The following is a 21,242-nucleotide window of genomic DNA, read 5'->3' on the forward strand; positions in this document are numbered from 1 at the left end:
TTTAGAGGGTTTATGGGGTTTGATTGTTAAAGGGTTAGTGGTTTAGAGGGTTAGGAGTTTATAAGGTTATGGGCTTAGGGGTTTAGAGGTTTTGGGGTTTTTAGGGGGTAAGCAGTTTAGAGGTTTGGGGGGTTTTAAGGGTTATGATGTTTAGGGTTTGAGCGTATTAGGGGTTTTGAGGGTTAGGGTTTTAGTGGGTTAAGGGTGTAGAGGGTTAGGGGATTAGAGGGTGAGGGGTTTAGAGGGTTGGGGTTTTCAAGGTATTTGGGTTAGGATTTCAAACGGTGAGGAGTTTAGACGGAGAGGGTTTTAAGGGTGAAGGGGTTGAGGTCTTTATTTGGTAGAGTTTAGGTTATGGGTTTAGAGGGTTAAGGGTTTAGAGTTACTGTCGGTGTTTAGAGGTTTAGGGGGTTTATGGGTTTTGATTGCTCGGTGTTTTGGTTTACAAGGTTATGAGTTTGAGAAGGTTATGGGTTTAGAGGTTTCGGTGTTTCGGGGATTAGAGGTTTATAAGGTGAGGGGTTTAAAGGGTTATGGTTTTACAGGTTTATGGGTTTAGACAATTTGGGGTTTAAGGGTTTAGAACAGGGGTGGGCAAATTTTTTGACTCGCGGGCCACAATGGGTTCTAAAATTTGACAGAGGGGCCGGGCCAGGAACAGATGGATGGAGTGTTTGTGTGAACTAATATAAATGGCATGTAAAAATAATAACATGAAAGGATTTGGCCTTTAACAGGTAGCAAAGCATTTATTTGCAAGGCAATTTAACAAATTGTACGAACATGAACATACAAAAACATGTCGTAACTCCCGGTCAAAGTCCGCCATCTAATGGGGAAATGGGGGCATTACAGGAGAAAGGTAAAATTTAATTTAGTAATAATAATATTTGTACAAGTTCGGCGGGCCGGATTAAAAAGCCCAACGGGCCGTATACGGCCCGGGGGGCGTGCTTTTCCCATGTCTGGTTTAGAAGGTTAAGGGTTTAGACAGCTAAGAGTTTTTGGGGTTTATGGGTTAGGGTTCTAAAGGGTGAGGTGTTTAGACGGTTGGAGTCTTCAGGGTAAAGTCCTTTAGAGAATTTGGTGTTTAGAGGGTTAGGGATTTAGAGTGTTAGGGGTTTAGTGGTTTGAGAGTTGAGGGTTTAACACCTAGACTTTCACAACTAATATTGGGTTAGTCTCCAACACTAAATGGCACTTTTTGTTGATGTGACAAATTTTCCTAATTGGCTGTGTCAGGTGGTGGCTGGTTTAACGACACATTTATAGTTACACAATCTAACCCCAAAATTTTTTTTATGGGTTTAGAGGGTTAGGGGTTTAGTGGGTTATGTGTTTAGAGGGTTAGCATTTTAGGGGTATAGGTGTTTTAAGGGTTAGGCATCTAGAGGGTTAGTTCTTTAGAGGGTTGGGGTTTAAATGTGTTGGGATTAGATTAGGGATTTAGGGTTTTAGAACGTTAGGGTTTTGAGGGTTAGGGTTTTAGAAGTTGAGGATTTAGAAGGTTGTGAGTTCAGAAGGTTAGGGGTCTAGAGGGTTAGTTCATTACAGGGTTTTGGTTTAGATTGGTTGGTATTTAGAATATTAGGGATGTAGGGTTTTAGAAGCCTAGAGTTTCAAGGTTTAGAGGGTTAGGGATTCAGAGGGTTGAGGGTTTGATTTTTAATGGCTTCGAAGGTTAGGGTTAAAAGACTAAGGGGTTTGGAGAGTGAGGGGTTTTTGGTGGGTTAGGGTTTTAAGGGTAAAGGGTTTGAGAGGGTTAGCGGTTTAGATGGTTATGGGTTTAAATGGTTAGGGATTTAGATAGTTACGGGGTTTAGAGGTTTTAGAGGGTTTTATTTGTTCGAGGTTTAGTGGTTAAGGTCTCTGTGCGAGTCCAACAGGTTTATTTTAGTCTATGGTAAGATAAAAACAGTTCAGTTTAATTTGTATATATTTAAACAATTTGTTTACCTTCCCTGTCGTGTTTTTGTATTGTATTTTTGTTATGTTCTGACCCGCCCGATTGGACGTCTGTGAAAACAGATCGTTATAGCTCATCAGATTCATCCAGTATAAATAAATATTCAGATTAAAATTCTATTGACCTCTGTGCGAATCTATGGATTTCTGTGTGAGTTTTTCGGTCTCTTGAGTGTATGGATCTCTGTGTGAGGCTATTGGTCTCTGTGCATGTCAAAAGGACTCTGTGTGAGTCTATGGGGTTGCTGTGTGAGTCTGAGTGTCTGTAGGAATGCATGGGTCTCTGTTGGAGTCTATGGGTTTCTGGGTATGGTTGTTTGTGCGAGTTTTACATGCACAAATGGAACTTAAAAAGGTCATTGAGGGTTGCAGAATCCAAATTGAATATTAAGTTCCCCGCAGTGCAAGCCAGCTCCCTAGTCGTGTCATCAAACAGCCCCTGTAATTCTTTATAATAAAAGACTTACTCCAAGAAATCCACACTGAGTCACAGTAGGGTCCTGAATTGGGGTTTTATTTTATAATCTTTGGTTTTATTCGGTTAAGTCACGTAGGTAAAAAATAAATTAAAATTAAATAAAAGAATAAATTAAAACACGACGTTTCGAAGGCAACACAAGCTTCCGTCTTCAGGTGGAAACAGTCACAGCAAAAAATCGCTGCACCAAGTGGCGAGGCTCTGGAAACCTCTGGCTTAAATACAGGTTATGGGAGGGGGGGGGAGGAGCCATGTAGGGGGACCTTGGTGGGGTGAGGGGCTGACTTAATCCGTCTTTTGTTGTGTAGAGGGTGTGGGGGGAGGGTCACTGTGTATGTGCAATAGAAACGGAAAAATAGAAAAAAATTAAAGATCGGCAAGAATGTGCTGTAAGGTGCGGAGTAGAAAACCGTGGAAATAGAAAAGCTTAAATGCAGGTTAAGGGGGGGCGGGTGGGAGGAGCCATGTAGGGGGACCTTGGTGGGGTGCGGGGCTGAGTTAATCCGTCTTTTGTTGTGTAGAGGGTGCGGGGGATGGGTCACTGTGTATGTGCAATAGAAACGGAAAAAAAATAGAAAAATTAAAGATCGGCAAGAATGTGCTGTCAGGGGGAAGTAGAAAAAAGGGAAATAGAAAGTTCGGAAGGAATATGCTTGGTATACCACTACTTGAAATTGCTGTTAGAAATTAGTTGACGGTTGGTATGATTTAAAACGTCCTTCCAGTGGTTGCTTAATTTGAAACTATCCTCTCGGTTGAAGGTATGCCTGTATTTGTATATCTGAATGGCTTGGTGAACACATCTCTGGTGATAACCTATAGGTTTACAGAGAACCTTGGTATCGGAGAAGACAATCTCATGATCATCCATAGCGTTGTGACAATGATCAGCCACAGCAGAAGAATTCGTTCTGCCGTGTTTCAAATCTCATTTGTGCTCGCGAATTCGGTCAGAGACATGTCGCTTTGTCTCCCCGATATAGCAATCACCACAGGTACAACTCAATTTGTAAACCCCGGGGTACTGTAAGTCAGGAATGACATCCAGGATCAATTTAAAGATCATACTCGGCATTCTGAAGGTCCTCCGTGGTCTGACAATGATCACGTTGCCATGTTTACGCTTCTTACAAATATTTTTGCCCTGTTGAATCGATCACCAAACCCAAGTGACGGTAATGTTACGGTAAAAAAAAATCTCAGTGGGTGACCTCTGGGCAGAGCATGACCTTGCAAACAGACGACCAATCGAGTGAAATAAACATGGGAAACGCACCTCGATGAACAAGCTGACTTCCCTGTGTGTTTGGACAAACTCATTCATCACAGGCAAAACGAACATGTCCCGAATGCCCACGTCCTTCAGGAACTGCATCTGGAGGTGTTGGCACACCAATTGCATCACCTAGCAAAAGAGGAAAACAGCAGGAACGACGTGAATACATCATCGCCATGCAGCAGTCTACGCCCGTCAATTTCTCACAGCGGTAGTAAGGTCCTTAGGTGTCTGGGAGCACAAGGCAGGTGCAGGTGGGTGAGTCATAATTTCCATCCCTGACGCCAAAACTTATTTCAGGCTGTGCAAGAGATAATGACATGGGTTAATTGTCACACAAGCCAATTAGAAAGCTGCCATGCTGTTAATGGTTAGTAAACTGAACTCACAGACCATAGGTCGCTAAATGGGTACACCACAGTTAGCTGATCGGCAAGTCACGTGTGATGCAGCAAAGTGTGGCTTTCAGCCGGCTCTTCCAACACATCTGGTCAACGTGGAAAAGTAGAATATGGGACCTTCCTGGTGTGGACTAATCAGTTTCAAAGACAATGCATATATTATCAGAGCATGTTTGCATGTTCACCACAAGTACGTGTGGTTAATGCAGACAGGATTCCTTGAATGAGGATTCTGTTTGGTGTTTTAACATCTTGACACCTGTTGTATTGCCAGAAAGGGTAAAACCTATTGTTATATGGAAAAGTAGACCAAATACTCATAAGGAGTTCGCTCTCATGAAAGTCTTTTCACCAGCGGTGGTGTGACCAAGCAATTGCAGAGCTGCACTTTTATATAAGTCAGGTCAGAGCCAGATACACATTGGAGGATAAACATCCCACGGTGGCTGGGCAATTGTTGTGCAATAATGTCAGGTCAAACTTACTTAGAATATTTACAGGTGCATTTTATTCATGCCGTATATATTAATGCACACATTGTGTAGTAGTGGTATTATTATTAAACTCACCTTTAATGACGATGACCATAAACATGATTAAGAGTAACTAGTAATGAATGTGCGACTGTACGATGTGGACGTAGCGGAGGGGCCCCCCACGGTGAGCGGTGACGCAACGCGCGCAGTGGCCCGCGTCACGTGGTTGGCACCTCACGTGCACAGAGCGAGGCAGGCAGAGCCAGAGGGGCGGGGGGGCGGCGTTGCCTAGGCGACGTTGGCGTCCTCGCGGTCTACTCCACGGTCAAGCTGCGTGTCACTTGGTGACCCCCCCACCGCCTTTTACTGGACACCTGTGAGTGAGAGCTTGATAGCGCTTCGGATTTCTCCAGGGTCAAAACAGATTTTGATTCCCAGTACAGTGTGCACAGCACCTGTACGACGGGTCCTCGTTTAACGCAGTAGATGCGTTCCTGAAAAGTGCCGCGCTAAGCGAAAACTATTTCCCCCGTAATGAATGTCCAAGCGCAGTCAGAATTGGGTTACAAACAACTTGAGGGGACGCCGCCGCGTTACCGTCTCGTCTCGCTCAACCGCGCAGCTCAAGAAAGTAGTTCGGCGTCGACTGCTCACAAGTCGCCTTATGGCGGTGCGCGTTCCCTAAATGAAGGCAACCGCGTTATAGCGTGAACACGCGGGACAGACCCAGTTGTCGTGTGCGGGTCAACTCCCTGAGATAAACTTGCTGCCGACTTCATGCGTTGTATACGCCCAGTGCTCAGCCAATTGTTGTGAGCGTCGCTCCTCTGTCCTCTGTTGTTAATGGAGGGAGACTGCACCCAACTGCCAAGTATCATCCTTCGCGAGCCTCTTCAAAACGCTCACCTTGACACCGCTGGAAGCAGCCATCGGACTTGACCTCACCCCACAACAGTGCAAGTTTAACCGCTCAACATTAAAACACAACGATGGGTCGCTTGCACCAATCGCACAACATCACAGCGTTGACTCTCAACTGTTACTTGTGTAGAGGGGGTCAGATTGTCCAGACATTCGGTTGATACTAATAGGGTTTATTTTTCCAGTATTGTAGATTATTTGAATTACATTTGTTTGGGCGTCAGGGTGGTGCAGTGGTCACGCCCGTGCATGGCATCTTCTGAAGGAGTGCCTGGCATCGCTTTCCTAATTCTGGTCCCTTTCTCTGCATGGGTTTACTCCCATAGCAAAACAACAACAAAAACATACACTGTAACTGGTACTAGCCAAACATCTGGGATTGTTTTTGTTATGCTGCCTTGCCCAAAATGGCATTTGGTGATAAAAAAATTTGGCAGGAATTGATGCACTAATGCAATTTGAACTCTTATATATTTTCATTTCATGACTTGCTTAGCGTTCATATTCTTGGTAAAGTCACGTAAATAGAAAACAAGAAATAAAATTCAAATTAAATAAAAAAATAAATTAAAAAATAACAAATAAAAAATTAATTGAAAATAATAAAAGCAAAAAACCCAGGACGTTTCAATCGCAACACAAGTGGTCTTTATTTTATTGTTTTTTGTTTTCTATTTACGTGACTTTACCGAAAGAACCAAGAATATGATTTCCTGCAGTCACGAAAGTTTTAAGTCAAAATTTGCTTCGCGTTCCTTTACTTTGCCCTCCTATCTGTTTGTATTGCTGTTTGTTGTTGTAACTTTCTGACTCGCCCCGACTGGACATCTGTGAAAAAAAGAGCTTCATAGCTCATCAGATTCGTCCAGCCTAATTAAAGATTCTGATTCTAACATTAACTGACCCAGTTTTCGCGCGGATATCATGGCCAGGATGCGGAACAAAGGGACCCCCGGTCACACTCACGTGGAATGCCTAGGGCATTGCACAGCAATTAAATGGACTAGTTTTGTGAGATTTATTTGGTGGCTTAGGGAAGGCCTTTATTCAACAATGTATATCATGGCCGATAAGAATTTTTATAGTTATACACCATAGCCCACGATTTCCTGCACCGTTCATTCACTTGAGGAGACTGCGCATGGTGGAGATGGATTACCCTCGGTATCCTGTCCCAAAGTAATTCCAGTGGTTCAGGTAGTGGAAGAGTTGCTAGAGCTTCTGGTTCTTGCCGAAGCCTTGTGACTTTGGGATGAGAGCGTGGTAGGATGAGTGAAGCGTAGAGCTAAAGCTCCTGGAACATCCTGTACCCAAACAACACCAAACATTCAAAATCTTACAATGCTGCTGTTCCAGCACGAACAACATAACAATGAACACATTTTAACAAATTCAACGTAATGCAGGTAATTGAGTGGCTCGAGGTTAATTTCAATGTCAGAGCACCGAGCCAATGCCATTGAGGTCCTCCATTCAAAATTCAGTGAGCCATCTATCAACAAACGTTCCTGCGAATTAAGTGCAGGAATGCTGTGGTCTCAACTTGGTCACCAATGGCTGCACAGTAAACATCATGTCAAATGTGTTTTTGTTCACTGAAGCATATCCCAGCTCTGAGGGTTTGAATTCCATTTGACGTGTAATGAATTATCTTCAGCTTGGATTTCTGGTAAAGCACATCAGTGGCAACTTGTCTCTGAAACAGGGGTTCCTTGTTCGACAAACTGTGTTTCTGGAACATTCAAGCATCCTCAAGTGCCGTGGATAAGTAAGAGTTTTATCGTTCCACTATTGTTTTGTTGACTGTATCAGCTTTAACAGGATTTGCCCAAAACGCCTTAGCAAGGAAGGATGAGTCTTTGTAAGTTAGCAAATAGAGAGGGTGGAGACCTCAGCATGTAGACATCTCAACCACAACTCTACCTGGTCTCTGTTATTTATTAAATGAGCCAGCCCTTGCCACACTGAGGTTATACGAATGAACCTTGCATGCCACAGACAGGGCAGTGAACGGCAGTTGCTGCTATTGTTTTGGTTGTTTGTAGCTTTTTTTTGTACCCAGCGATGGCAAGCTCGTACTCCGAGTGCCCATAGAAGGAGGCTGGGTCAAAGATGACGGGCCCTTCATTAATCTCTGCAGCATTCCCAGTCCATATATCACTGTGGAGCAGTGCCAGAACCACCTCTACGTCCCGGAAAAAATCCCCCAACCGAAGCTGCACACCACGCAAAAAACAACACCGATTTATTCATGATAACGTTTTTTTCGAGTTAGATCGCATAAATTTACATGCGTCGTACACCCACCTCCAATTGCAATGAGGCAATTGCCAGAAGTCAGAACGCTTCTGGCAATTGCTTGATGATGCTGGTTGTAATCACCAGCGAAAGGTCGTACTCATTTTAAAATGTTCCGCGTTTCCTCTCTAACACACCAGAGTGCCGAAGCAATAACATAAATGGCACGTTCTGTTCATGTCAGAAACATTACTAATGGGCGATCTAAGCCAAAAAAAACTTTATCATGAATAATATTGGTCGCGAAAGCCTGCGTGTGAAACACCACTTTACCTTTAAAGTCACCTCGAAAACCCACTGCGATCAAATGGGTTTCCCATATGGCTGTGCACATGATGAGCTACACTGCTGCATGTATTAACTCTTTCCTGCTCAGAGATGACCGCAAGTTGCGGGGTGCATCCCGTTCACCGCTGAATCTCGTGTACGTCATCGGAACGTAATAGGAAGTAAATATTAATTAACTTTATTAGTACCGAGGATCCCACAAGGCCGTGCGGGAACGTGTGTAGCACAGTTTGGTACCAGCTATAATAGAGTGCTGTCCTGTTGCTACGGTGCTCTGCGGCGAGTACAATGTCTTTAAAAACAACGGCGCTATGCCTCTCTAAATAAAATTACCGCTGAACCGCTTGCGGGTTCCGAGATTCGGTGGTGAACGAGACCCATCCTGAAATGAGCAGTCATCTCGGAACAGGAAAGGGTTAAGGGCGAGAGTGAAACAGCTTACGAACCTGAAGCCGAGACCAGAGCTCGCGGGTTTCCCGTTCACCGTAGTCCTTCTCTATCATGTCCAGCTGAAGCTGCAGTTGCTGCCGTGAGAAGAACGTCACCCAGTCCTCCTGCCACTCATTCAGCTGGTGGCATAAATATAGTTTTATTACGGACATTTAGAAACATAAGCAAATAATACCTACTTTATTTGGCCAATCCTTGACCTAAAACAGTGATATTCACTCATTTTCGGAGGGGGGCCACTTTCGCGAATAAGACATTATCAGTGAAAGAGCCATCTCACATTTGAAACCATTGGGGGGTTTGACAGCATGATGGGGTGTTTTCACTTGTGTGTATTGTCGGGGACTGCACGTCAGGGGTCGCAGTAAAAAGGACACCAGGGACTGCCACCGGCCCACGGGCCTTGCAATGAAGAACACGGACTTAAGATGTCACCCAGAAACGTTGAATTTTACGTACAAATGGCTGGGTAATTCTTAAGACATAATTCGACACTCATGTTATGTACCGATTAGCATGCTGTAGTCTTTGAACATCTCATTTTAGCCACCAATTGATATCCTCATAAAAAAATTACAACAGCATTGATCCTAACGATAGGTTCTGCGCTTAATTCCCACACCTCCGTTTAGCACGGTTGGCTATGTACGGTGGAAAGGAAGTTCAACATACATTCATACAAGTCTCTCAAACCCGGCTGAGTGTAATTGGTAATTAGCGAAAACATAACTGATTACGTGAACACTGGTTATGCAAGATCGATCTCTGAGGGAACTTCAGTGATATCTGGTGATGTCAGTTGTAACTGTGTGCCCTGTTATCAATGGTACAACTGTGTGCAATGGAAGAAAATATATGAATTTTTTTTATCAAATATATTGTTTTATAAATTTGTGTACTTGCACAAGATAAAATGTACGCCAATCTAGTTCTTCTTAAAATGTAACCTTAAACCAATGTTACCATCATCAGTGGTTAATAGAATATTACACAAAGGACTCTCATATTTCTACGATGTAATACTAATTAGACTGACATCTGAACAACAGCTGATTTCACCGCTCCATGATAAAACTAATTTAATCAAGTAAACATTATTGCCGTTCCTATAAAACTTTGGTCACCCAGGCTGTCCTTCAACAAAAGGGTATATTAAATCTATAACATAGTTTTTTCTGGGTTAGATCGCATAAAAATGAATGAGCCGTTAAACCTACCACCACCTAACAGCCAATTAGTAAGGTTGTCACGTAAACGGAACATGCCAATCCGCTACTTGAACAGCAAACCGAAGTGTTGGAGAGAAAATCCACAACATTTACAATCTGAGTATGACGTTTCGCTGGTATTTACAACTATCATCATTAGGTGGACAGCCAAAATCATAGAGAAATCCTCCTGTTTCATTCCTTGGAGGGATAGATGTGATGACGTCACTTGTGAGCCCTTCACGAATTGGAATGTTCTGTTTATGTGACAAACCTTACGAATTGGCTGTCGGTGGCGGGTTTAACGACAAATTTATATTTCAACGATCTAACCCAAAAAAAAACCGATATTATGGATGATATTGGCCGCGAAAGCCTACGTGTTAAACGGGTATATTCAAATTTAAATGGGCTACAACCAGTTTCATGACTTTAAAGCGGAGATCACATGTGGGATGTAACCACAGCATATAGCCGTATGAAACCCACATACTCTACATCCTCCTGCCCAGGGTCTATACCTGTTGGGAGAAATTCAAGACTGAAATTTTTATCAAAATCTGTAAAACACATGAGAACCTTAATTTAGCAGTCTCAAACTGACTGGGACCCCTGTCGTGACGGAGCAGCTGAACATTGCACAAAATCATCAACGCATATACAGATATATACCAAGGGTGACCAACTTTCCTGACCCTACCAGCAGCATACCATAATCTTCAGATGGCCGCGGGAGCCACAAGAGATAAAGATTAGCCATACAGAAGTTGACTCGTGTCGACTGGCTGTGGAATTTTGACTTTAGAAATCTCAGTGCCCTGGGAGTACTCATGGCCTGCCTCCGATACCAGATTGTTCTCACTTCATATAAAGTTAAATTGAAGAGTTACAAATTAGCAGCGCCTCTGCAGAGCCACACTTGAACTGCCCAGGAGCCACATGCAGATGCCGAGCAATGGTCTGGCCAACCATGGTATTTTCTGTACATTATAGACTTGTAAATCTAGCGTATATAAATAATTAGCTGAAAACATTTATTTTAGCATTTACTCTATTGCCCTTTAATGAATGAATAGCAAAACTACATGAACTCTCTCCTAAAGCCTTCTTTTGGCTAGCAGACCTTGACATTTATCTCCTGAACATATTGCGATTATATTCTTGGTTCTTTCGGCAAAGTCACGTAGAAGGGAAATAATACAAATAAAACATAATATAATAAAATTCTCACGACATTTCGGCCACAACGCAAACAGCCGTCCTCAGGTGAAGAAACAGAGCTGTCGGAAAGACAGCGTCTTAATGAACACTACCCAGCGTTCATTAAGACGCTGTCTTTCCGACAGCTCTGTTTCTTCATCTGAGGACGCCTGCTTGCGTTGTGGTCGAAACTTCGTGAAAATTTTATTATATAATGTTTTATTTGTATTATTTTATTATTTCCCTTCCACGTGACTTTACCGAAAGAAACAAAAATATGAATCCCTGCAGTCACGAAAGCTTTAAATCGAAAAATATTGCGATTAGCAAAAATATAAAGGGACGCAATGTTGAATGCTCTAAGTCTCCTTTGCAGAAGAGTTTGCCCTGATGGACTTAAATACAGATACTTTTAATAGCCATAATTCATATATTACCCAACATAATTCATATTCTGAAAAGTACATTGCACACACATGAACAATACAGTTCCCTTCATCACAAAGATGGCTAAAACAAAGAGATGAATGTGATTAGGTGTGGAAAAGCATGACCGCTGGCTGGCTAGTTGTGTTCATGTATGAAATAATGACAGCATGTGTCTATCTCATTCACTAGCTCAATCGCTTGATTTTTACGATTAATAAACAGCTGTATGAAATGTGTGTTTGTTTACACACAAATCGCCTGTTTACACATATTCATTAGATCCGATTAGCATGCCTACTCTCAGTGCGAAGGAATGTCAACATAATACATAGTTGACATGATGCTAGGGTTGGATCGGTGGGCCTAGTTTTCCACATGTTTTACATTTTCATGATTCAATACCGATAGTTTCTCTTCCTTGTGAAGCCTCTCTCCAATCTTCCTGTTGTGAAGGTGCATTTCAGCCAGATGCTGCCCCAACAAGCCTGAGCCCCTGTCAGAGTGTACAACACAATAGACCTGTCAAAGAAAACATTAACTTTATCATGTCAACAAACCCCAAGTAATAATTCATACGCAAACTAAACTACATCATATTTGTCCAGGTGGTCTGTGGCCAAGAACCTCGCTTGAAAATACGAATATATCAGTTCACATTCTGGTTTAGGTGACTCAAAACAATATTCTTCTGGGGTTTATACAATGAGTGTTACTTCCTGGGAAGTCAATCCTATGTAGACTATAAATGAAACCATTTTTTATATTACCAGAGCTATTTTTCAGAACCGACCTGGCCACAAATGATAGCCTAACGAAGTGGCTTATCACATGGAAATGTATAGCAGCCAAATGCTCAAAATACTCATGTTTCTAAATGTGCAGGGAAAAACTGGAGAAACCGGAGAAAAATCTGCACGACCACGGGGAGAACATGCAAACTTAAAATATACAGCAGGCGTCAAGGTCGGGATCGAACCTACGAAGTCCAATATACCAGGCGAGGCAGTTAACATCTCCTAGCCACCATGGCGCCCCATTCTCTGACTTATCCACCCACCCACCCACTCGTAAAGCCACCCACTCACTCACCCTGCCACGTACTGAATCTCTAAACCAACAACTCAACCACCCACTCACTCACCCTGCCACGTACTTAATCTCTAAACCAACAACTCAACCACCCACCCACTCATCCAACCTCTCACTTACTAAACCAGCCACTCACCAACCCACCGACCCACTCATCCACCTATTCACTTAAAATAGTTCAACTACAATTGAATTATTTTAAATTCACCAGGCAAGGCCCACTGAGCTATATAGATCCTTGTCAGAAACGACGTGGCAAACAAATGATAGCTCAAAGAAGTGGCTTATCACGTGGACATTTATAGCAGCCAAAGCCTCTAAATGTATATTTCTAAATATGCATGAAAAACTCGGAGGTCCCAGAGAAAAATCCATGCAACCACAGGGAGAACATGCAAACTCCAAATATACAGGCGTCACGATCGAGATCGAACCCACGATGTCTTATACAAATGGCGAGGGAGTTAACATTCCGCTACCCTGGCGCTCCACTCTGACTCAGCCTCCCACCCACCCACTCAAACACCCAGCCAAGCACTCATGAACCCAATCACCGTGGCACCCACTCAATCGCGAAACCCACTCACTCATCAACACACCCAGCCACTCACTTAACCACTTACCTACGAACCCACCTGCATACCCCCCACTCACTAACTCAACGACCCACTCACTCAACACTCCACTAACCCACCCAATCACCTATTCATGCCCCAAATCACACACTGACCCATTCACCCACTTAATCTATAACTCATGCACTCATCCACCCACCTGCTCACCAGCCACTTATCTACTCACCCACCCACTCATCCTGCCACCTACTCAACCTCTAACCCACCCACGCACCGAACTACCCACCTACCCAATCACCCATCCAATAAACTACAACTAAACTATTTTGTATTTTACCAGGTAAGCCCCACAGAGCTATATAAAACATTTTAGAAGTGATCTGGTTACAACTGATACGTGAACGAAGTGGCTTATCAAGCTGACATTTCTTCTAAACAAATCTTGACTCTAAATGGGGAGGGATGAATCTGGAGGACCCGGAGAAAGATCTACGAAGACACAGGCAAAACATTAAAACTCATAATATACAGGCAGCAGGGTCAGAATCGAATACACGATTTCCTGTATACTTAGTGAGGTAGTTAATATCTCACCATAGTGGCACCCCGCTCTCTGACCCACTCACCCAATTACACACTAACTCACCCACTCAACCTCCCACATTAACTTACCCACCCACCAGTCACTCCCCCATTCACCCAACCACCCCCTCACTCACCCAACCACGCACCAACTCACCTACCCACTAACTCACCCACCCATCTTCTCCCGCACTCAGCCAGCCACCCGCTCAATCACGTGCCGACTAACTTACTCACACACTCACCGACCAATACACCCATTCACCCATTCACTTACCCACCCACAATCTCACTAGCCAAGCCAACCACCCAGCCCCTCACTCACCCACTTATTCAATCACTCACTACCCCACACACTCACCCAACCACTTGCTCACTTACCCATACGCTAACCCAACCACTCACTCACCGACTCACCCACCCACTAACTCATCAAAATTAATTCTCAACCACTCACCCAACCACCCACGCAATCTCATATCCACTAACTCACTCACCTACCCATTTATGCACTCACGCACCCACTTACTCACTCACGCACCCACCAACCAACCCACCTACCCATCTCTTCACTCACTCACCCACCCACACAGTCAATCACTCACCTACATACCTACCCACTAATACTCACCCACTCATCCAACAACGAACTCACCAACCCACCCGCCGACTCACTCAGGTACTAATCCACTCAACTTATAACCCACACACTAACCACCTAACGACCTACCCACACACTCACTCACTCACTCACCCACACACTCACTTACTCATCCACCCACCCAAACATCCACTCACCCACCCACTAATTCACCCACCCACTCACTCCCTCATCCATCCACTCACCTACTCGCCCATCCACTCACTTACTCAATGAGCCACTCACCTTCTCACCCAGTACTTACACATCAACTGACTCTGCCACCCACTCAATTCCTAACCCACCCACTCACCCAACCAGCTGCCCACTCCCTCAGCCACTCACCTACTTACCCACCCCACTTACACATCCACTTACCCTGCAATCCACTCAATTTCTAATCCCCCACTCACCCAACCACCCGCCCACTCATCTACTCACCCATTACCACGGAATTATTCACCCACCCATCAGTCAACCACCCAATAATTCAACCACTCACAAACTAAATCGCCTATTAATTAAACCACCCACTACCTCAACCACCCACTAACTTAACCACCGAGCCACTCACCCACTCAGCAAGCCACCCACCTATATCTCTAACCCAATATTTCACTCACCCACCGCCCACTCACCTACACACTAAATTATGTTTATTTTACCAGGTTAGGCCCAATGAGCTACGTAGCTCGTTTTCAAAACAACCTTCACCACAAATAAACCGACCATTAAAATTATAGACTGATCATTTCTTTGTCAGTGGGCAAACGTACAAAATCAGCAGAGGATCAAATACTTTTTTCCCTCACTGTACATTGCGGGGGTCACAAAAATATCTCCAAAATCCTGAATAAACACAAAATCCAGGTCCAATTCAACACAGTACAAAAAAATCCGTGATCTGGTTCCATCTGTAAAGGATGTGGTTCCAGACATACAGTACCCGGGCGTTTACAAACTAAAGTGCGTCTGTGGTAGCAGCTACATTGGAGAAACCACACGACATATATCAGACCCCATCCGCGAACATAAAGCAGACTTGAAACACGGTAGGACGAACTCCTCTGCCGTGGCAGATCACTGTTATAATTCAGTGGGCTCACATGACATTGACTTCTCCAAGACAGAGGTTCTTTGCAAGCCAACCGGCTACCATGAGAGATTCGTTCATGAGGCCATCCACATATACAAGCACAGATACAATTTCAACCGAGAAGATGGATTCTGGCTTAGTAACCATTGGAAAGATGTTTTAAACCATTTCGGTTCTTAATTGATTGTATTTTATGGTGATTTTCAGACCGCAGCCCTTTCGCTGGCACTGCCTCTTAATACTTCTCACACCACGGTCAATGGTATGGTTTACAACATGTAGTATAATAATTAATAGTATAACATTGTAATGTTTAACATAACTCATAAGGCAATATATAGCATCGTAATTGCATAATGAATATACATCAGTGTGGTATATAGTTGGGTTCATAGAATAAGACATAGTGTAATATCACAAGTCTAATAGTTTATAATCTAAAGTATAGGGTAGTGTAAAGTAACGCATTGTATAATTCAAAAGTGGAATTTGTCTATGATATGATGTTATACAATGTAGTTTAGATTGGAAGGTATAATATTGTATTATATAGTAGTCCAGTTTACAGCATAGTCATAAGGCAACTCAGGACACAACAGCGCACCTTGGCTGTTGCACTTGCCCCTTTTCTTGTTTCCTCTCTGCCTGTGTTCCCAGCCCCCTCCCTCCTCCTCTCCGGAGGTGATGCAGGTAACATGCAAATTCATATTTTAACTCCGCCCACACAGCTTAATAGACGCGGTCCTTGCATGTCAGCGTTCATTCAAGCTCTGTCTTCCGGACAGACCTGTCTCTTCACTTGAAGAAGGCCACTTGTGTTGTGGCCAAAACGTCGTGAGAATTTTATTGTCTTATTTAATTTTATTATTTTATTCCCATTCTACGTGACTTTACCGAAAGAACCAAGAAGATGAATCCTTGCAGTCATGAAAGCTTTAAACTGAAATTTACTTTTTATTTCACCAGGCAAGGCCCATTAAGCTATACAGATCCTTTTCAGAATAGACCTGGCTACAAATGATAGATATACGAGTGGCTTATCACAGATACATTTATTGCAGCCAAATCCTCTAAACACATGTTGCTTCTAAATGCAGAGGGAAAACCCTGAGTATCTAGAACAAAATCCAGGCGACCACGGGTGAGAACTTGCAAACTCCAAATATACAGGCGACAGGGTCGGGATCGAATCTACCACCTCCTGTATACTAGGCAAAATAGTGAACATCTCACCACCTTGGCGCCTCACTCTCTGACTCAGCCATCCACTCACTTACACGCTAACTTACCCACTCAACTTCCCATGTTAAATTACCCACCCAGCCGTCACTCACCCATTCACTCACTCACCCAACCCGTCACTCACCCCTCCACTAACCCACCCACTCACTCATTAACTTGCCCACCTATCTTCTCAACCACTCACCCAGCATCCCACTCAATCTCATACCAAACTAATCTACACACACCCACACACCCACTCACTGACCCACTCACTTATGCACTCGCCCAACCACCCACTTACTCCCTCATGCACTCACCAACCCACCCACCCATCTCCTCACTCACACACCCACCCCATCAATCACCCACCCACTAACTAACACCCACACACTCACCTACTCACCCACTCACCGACCCAGCACTCACTCACCGAGCCACTCAATTGCTAACCCACCCACTCACCCACCCACCTGCCCACTCACTCACCCACCCACCTGCCCACTCACTCACCCAGTCACTAACGCACTCACTCAATGTATAACCCACCCACTACCCACCTAACCTCCTTCCCACACACTCATTCACCCAACCACATACCCACCCACACTCACCCATACACTCACCTACTCGCCCAGCTGCTCAATAATTTACCGAGCCACTCACCTAATTACCCAGCCACTCACCTACTCACTCACCCACTTACACATCCACTCACCCTGCCACCCACTCCATTTCTAACCCACACACTCACCCAACCACCTCCCACTCCCTCAGCCACTCACCGACTCACCAAATCACCCACTACCCAAATAACTAATCATCCACCCATCACTCAACCAAACAATAATAAAGCCACCCAATAATTAAACCACCCATTAACTCAACCACCCACTAACTCAACCAGGTTTATTTTACCAGGTCAGGCCCACTGAGCTATAAATATCGTTTTCAGAAGCACCATCGCCAAAAATTATAGCTCAAAAAAGTGGCTTATCATGTATACATTTATAGCAACCAACTCCTCTAAATACATGTTTCTAAATGTGGAGGGAAATCTACAGGCATTAGGGTCAGGATCGAACCCACAACCTTCTGTATACGAGGCGAGGTAGTTAACATATCGCCACTGTGGCCCCCCACTATATGACTCTCCCACCCACTAACCCACACAGTCACCCACTCACTTAAATACCCACCGTCACATGCATCCAGGCACTGACTCACCCAGCCACTCAGTACCCATAAACCCACCCAGGCACTCACCCATGCACTTGCCCACTCACCCACCCACCCAATTATCCACAAACTAAACTAAATGTTAAATATTTTTTTTTATTTTACCAGGTCAGGCCCACAGCAAAATAGATATTTTTCAGAAGCCACGTGACCACAAATAGCAGTTCAATGAAGTGGCTTTTCACGTAGAAGCTAAATTCTATAAATGCATGTGTCTAAATGCAGCAGGACAACCCGGAGAACTCTGATTAAATGTCACGCGACCACAGGAACAACATGCACACTCCAAATTTCCAGGCGTCAGGGTCGGGATTGAACTCACAACCTCCTGCATAAAATACGAGGAAGTTAACATCTCGCCACAATGGCACTCCACTATCTGACGTAGCCACCCACTCACCCACCCACTCACAACAAACCCACTCAACCCTGACAACTACTCAATCTCTAACCCACCAACCCAAGCACACAACAACCCACCTACCCATTCACCAACCCAGCCAATAAACTAAACTAATTTTATTTTACCAGGTAAGGGTCACAGAGCTATATACTGTACATCACTTTCAGTAGTGACCTGGTTACAAATGATAGGCCAACGAAGTGGCTTATCACGTAGACATTTATTGCAGCCAAATCCTATAAATGCATGTTGATTTTATATGCAGAGGGAAAACCCGGAGGACATGGAGAAAAATCCATGCGACCAAGGGGAGAACGTGCAAACTCCAAATATACAGGCAGAAGGGTCGAGATCGAAACCACAACCTCCTGTTTTTCCAGGTGAAGTGGCTCGCATCTCACCACAATGGCGCTCCATTCTCCGACTCTCCCATCCATGAACCCACACACCCACCCACTCAAATACCCACCCATTAACTCAACAACCCATGAACTCAACCACCCACTAACTCAACCAGCCACTTACTCAACCAGCTACTTACTCAACCACCCACAAACTCAACCACCGAGCCACTCACACACTCACCAAGCCACTCTCTCAATCTATAACTCACACTCATGCATCCAGCTACTCACCCATCCACTCATCCACCCACCCACACACCAACCCACTCACCCACGCACCCAGCCAATCATAAAAAAACACTGAACTAAAACGATTTTTTTTTCCAGGTAAGGCCCACAGCTATATAAATCTTTATCAGAAGCAATCTGCCCACAAATAACAGCTCAATGAAGTGGCTTTTCACGTAGAACGTTATAGCAGCCACATTCTATAAATGCATGTTTCTAAATACGGAGGGACAACCCGGAGAACCCGGAGAAAATTCCACCCGACCATGGGGAGAAGATGCAAACTCCAAATGTATACAGGCTTTAGGGTTGGGGGGAACCTACGAACTCCAATATACCAGGCGAGGGAGTTAACATCTCGCCACTGTGGCGCCTCATTATCTGACTCACCCACCAACTCAACTACTAAAGCCACCCACACACTCACTCACCCACTCACAAACCCACTCATTCACTAACCCACTGACTCATCAACACACCAAGCCACTCACTCAAGAACTTACCTATGCACCCACCTACACACCCACTCACTCTAAATATACAGACGTCAGGGTCGGGATCGAACCCATGACCTCGTTTATAAAAGACGAGGCAGTTAACATCTCGCCACCATGGCACTCCACACTCCGACTCAGCCACCTACTCACCCACCCACTCACAAACCCACCCACTGGATCTCAAACACACTCACTCACCAATTTACCCACCCACTCACCCTGACACCCACTCAATCTCCAACTGACCCACCCACGCACTCAAAATCCCACCTACCCACTCAACCATCCAATAAACTGAAACTAAACATTTTTTTTTTTTTACCAGGTAAGGCACACAGAGGTATAGCAAGTGACCTGGTTACAAATAATAGGTCGACGAAGTGGCTTATCACGTAAACATTTATTGCATTCAAATCCTTTAAACGCATGTTGATTTGAAATGCGGAGGGAAAACCCGGCTATTTTAATGCACACAATGGACCAGAAGGACAAGCGCAAAGGGTTCACATAATGCGCATGCATAATGTACGTTGACTCATTAATCTCTCCCCCCCTCCCCACTTTGCATCAAGAGCGCCAAAGTGTGGTCACCACATCTATGCCTCTTTATAAGGAACGAAACAGACTAACTTCTCCACAAATCTGGCTGTCGCCTGATGAAGCTAGTTGTAATTACTGGCGAAAAGTTGTACTCAGATTGTAAATGTTGTGGCTTGACTCTCCAACACACCGGTGTGCTGTACTAGTGATAAATTGGCATGTTCTGATTACGTGACAACCCTTACTAGTTGGCTGTGTCGGGTGGTGGTGGGTTTTAACGACACATTTATATATTTATGCGATCTAACCCAAAAAACCCTCTATTATGGATAATATTGGTCGCGAAAGCCTACGTGTAAAACAAATCCCAAGGAATAAAAAAAATCGATGCGACCACGGAAGAAGATGAAAACTCCAAATATACAGGCTTCAGGGTCGGGATCGAATTGATTACATCCTGTATTCTGGGCGAGGGAGTTAACATCTCGCCACTGCGGTGCCTCATTATCTGACTCACCCACCCGCTCAACTACTAAAGCCACCCACACCCTCACTCACCCACTCAAAAACCCACTCACCCTGCCACCCACTCGCTCATACAAATCGGGCATCAATACCGTTGCTTTGTATGATCTGTGAAACGCAGAATATTGCAGATAAAATCGGACATTTCGAGCTTGCTGCAGGATCGATTGAGTGGAATCAATACAATTAGTCTTGATTCACGATCAACAAAGACCATATATAGGAAAATCTCTGATCGGTGATTTGGATTGCATCATATTGCAGCGCCCCTTTGATGATGTTATAAAGCACTTGCCCCAACAGTCTGTTAAAGGCTACACGGGGGATCTTTGTGTGCGAGTAGCTCACAGATGCTTGAGAGATCTGGGCACTGTCCGATCATCAGTGAGCTCCTCCGGCAGGCGAGGCTGAGTTGGCTGTTGTCTGTGCATTAAGAGGTGTTAAATATCCCACGCAGAGGAGTCTGCTTATAGGACAGATAAAAGGTTCATCTTCTTTGGTTCTTTCGGTAAAGTCACGTAGAATTAGAATAAAATAATAAATTGATAAAATAAAATAACACAATAATATTTTCCCGACGTTTCGGCCACAACACAAGCGGCCTTCATCAGGTGAAGGGACGAGACTGTCTGGTAGGACAACGCTGGAGTGTTGTCCTACCAGACAGTCTCGTCCCTTCACCCGATGAAGGCCGCTTGTGTTGTGGCCGAAACGTCGTGAGAATATTATTGTGTTATTTTATTTTATCAATTTATTATTTTATTCTAATTCTACGTGACTTTACCGAAAGAACCAAAGAAGATGAATCATTGC

At 44.2% G+C, this 21,242-nt stretch overlaps 1 long non-coding RNA gene across 2 annotated transcripts; it reads right to left on the reverse strand.

Annotated features, from left to right (window-relative positions):
• Positions 1-5,674: 5,674 nt before the first annotated feature.
• LOC142905938 (uncharacterized) lies at positions 5,675-11,919 on the reverse strand. 2 transcript variants are annotated; one of them, XR_012929958.1, is made up of 3 exons: positions 11,793-11,918; positions 8,550-8,672; positions 5,675-6,821 (listed from the first exon to the last, which is right to left on the reverse strand). It is a non-coding gene; the product is annotated as an uncharacterized LOC142905938 (long non-coding RNA). The 2 variants fall into 2 exon arrangements; XR_012929959.1 differs by lacking the exon at positions 5,675-6,821 and adding an exon at positions 6,835-7,733 and having other exon boundaries at positions 11,793-11,919.
• Between the last annotated feature and the right edge of the window lie 9,323 nt (positions 11,920-21,242).

The sequence above is a fragment of the Petromyzon marinus genome, chromosome 59, assembly GCF_048934315.1.
Source record: "Petromyzon marinus isolate PM22_M1 ecotype Great Lakes invasive population chromosome 59, UKy_Petmar_22M1.pri1.0, whole genome shotgun sequence".
Taxonomy (NCBI): Eukaryota; Metazoa; Chordata; class Hyperoartia; order Petromyzontiformes; family Petromyzontidae; genus Petromyzon; species Petromyzon marinus.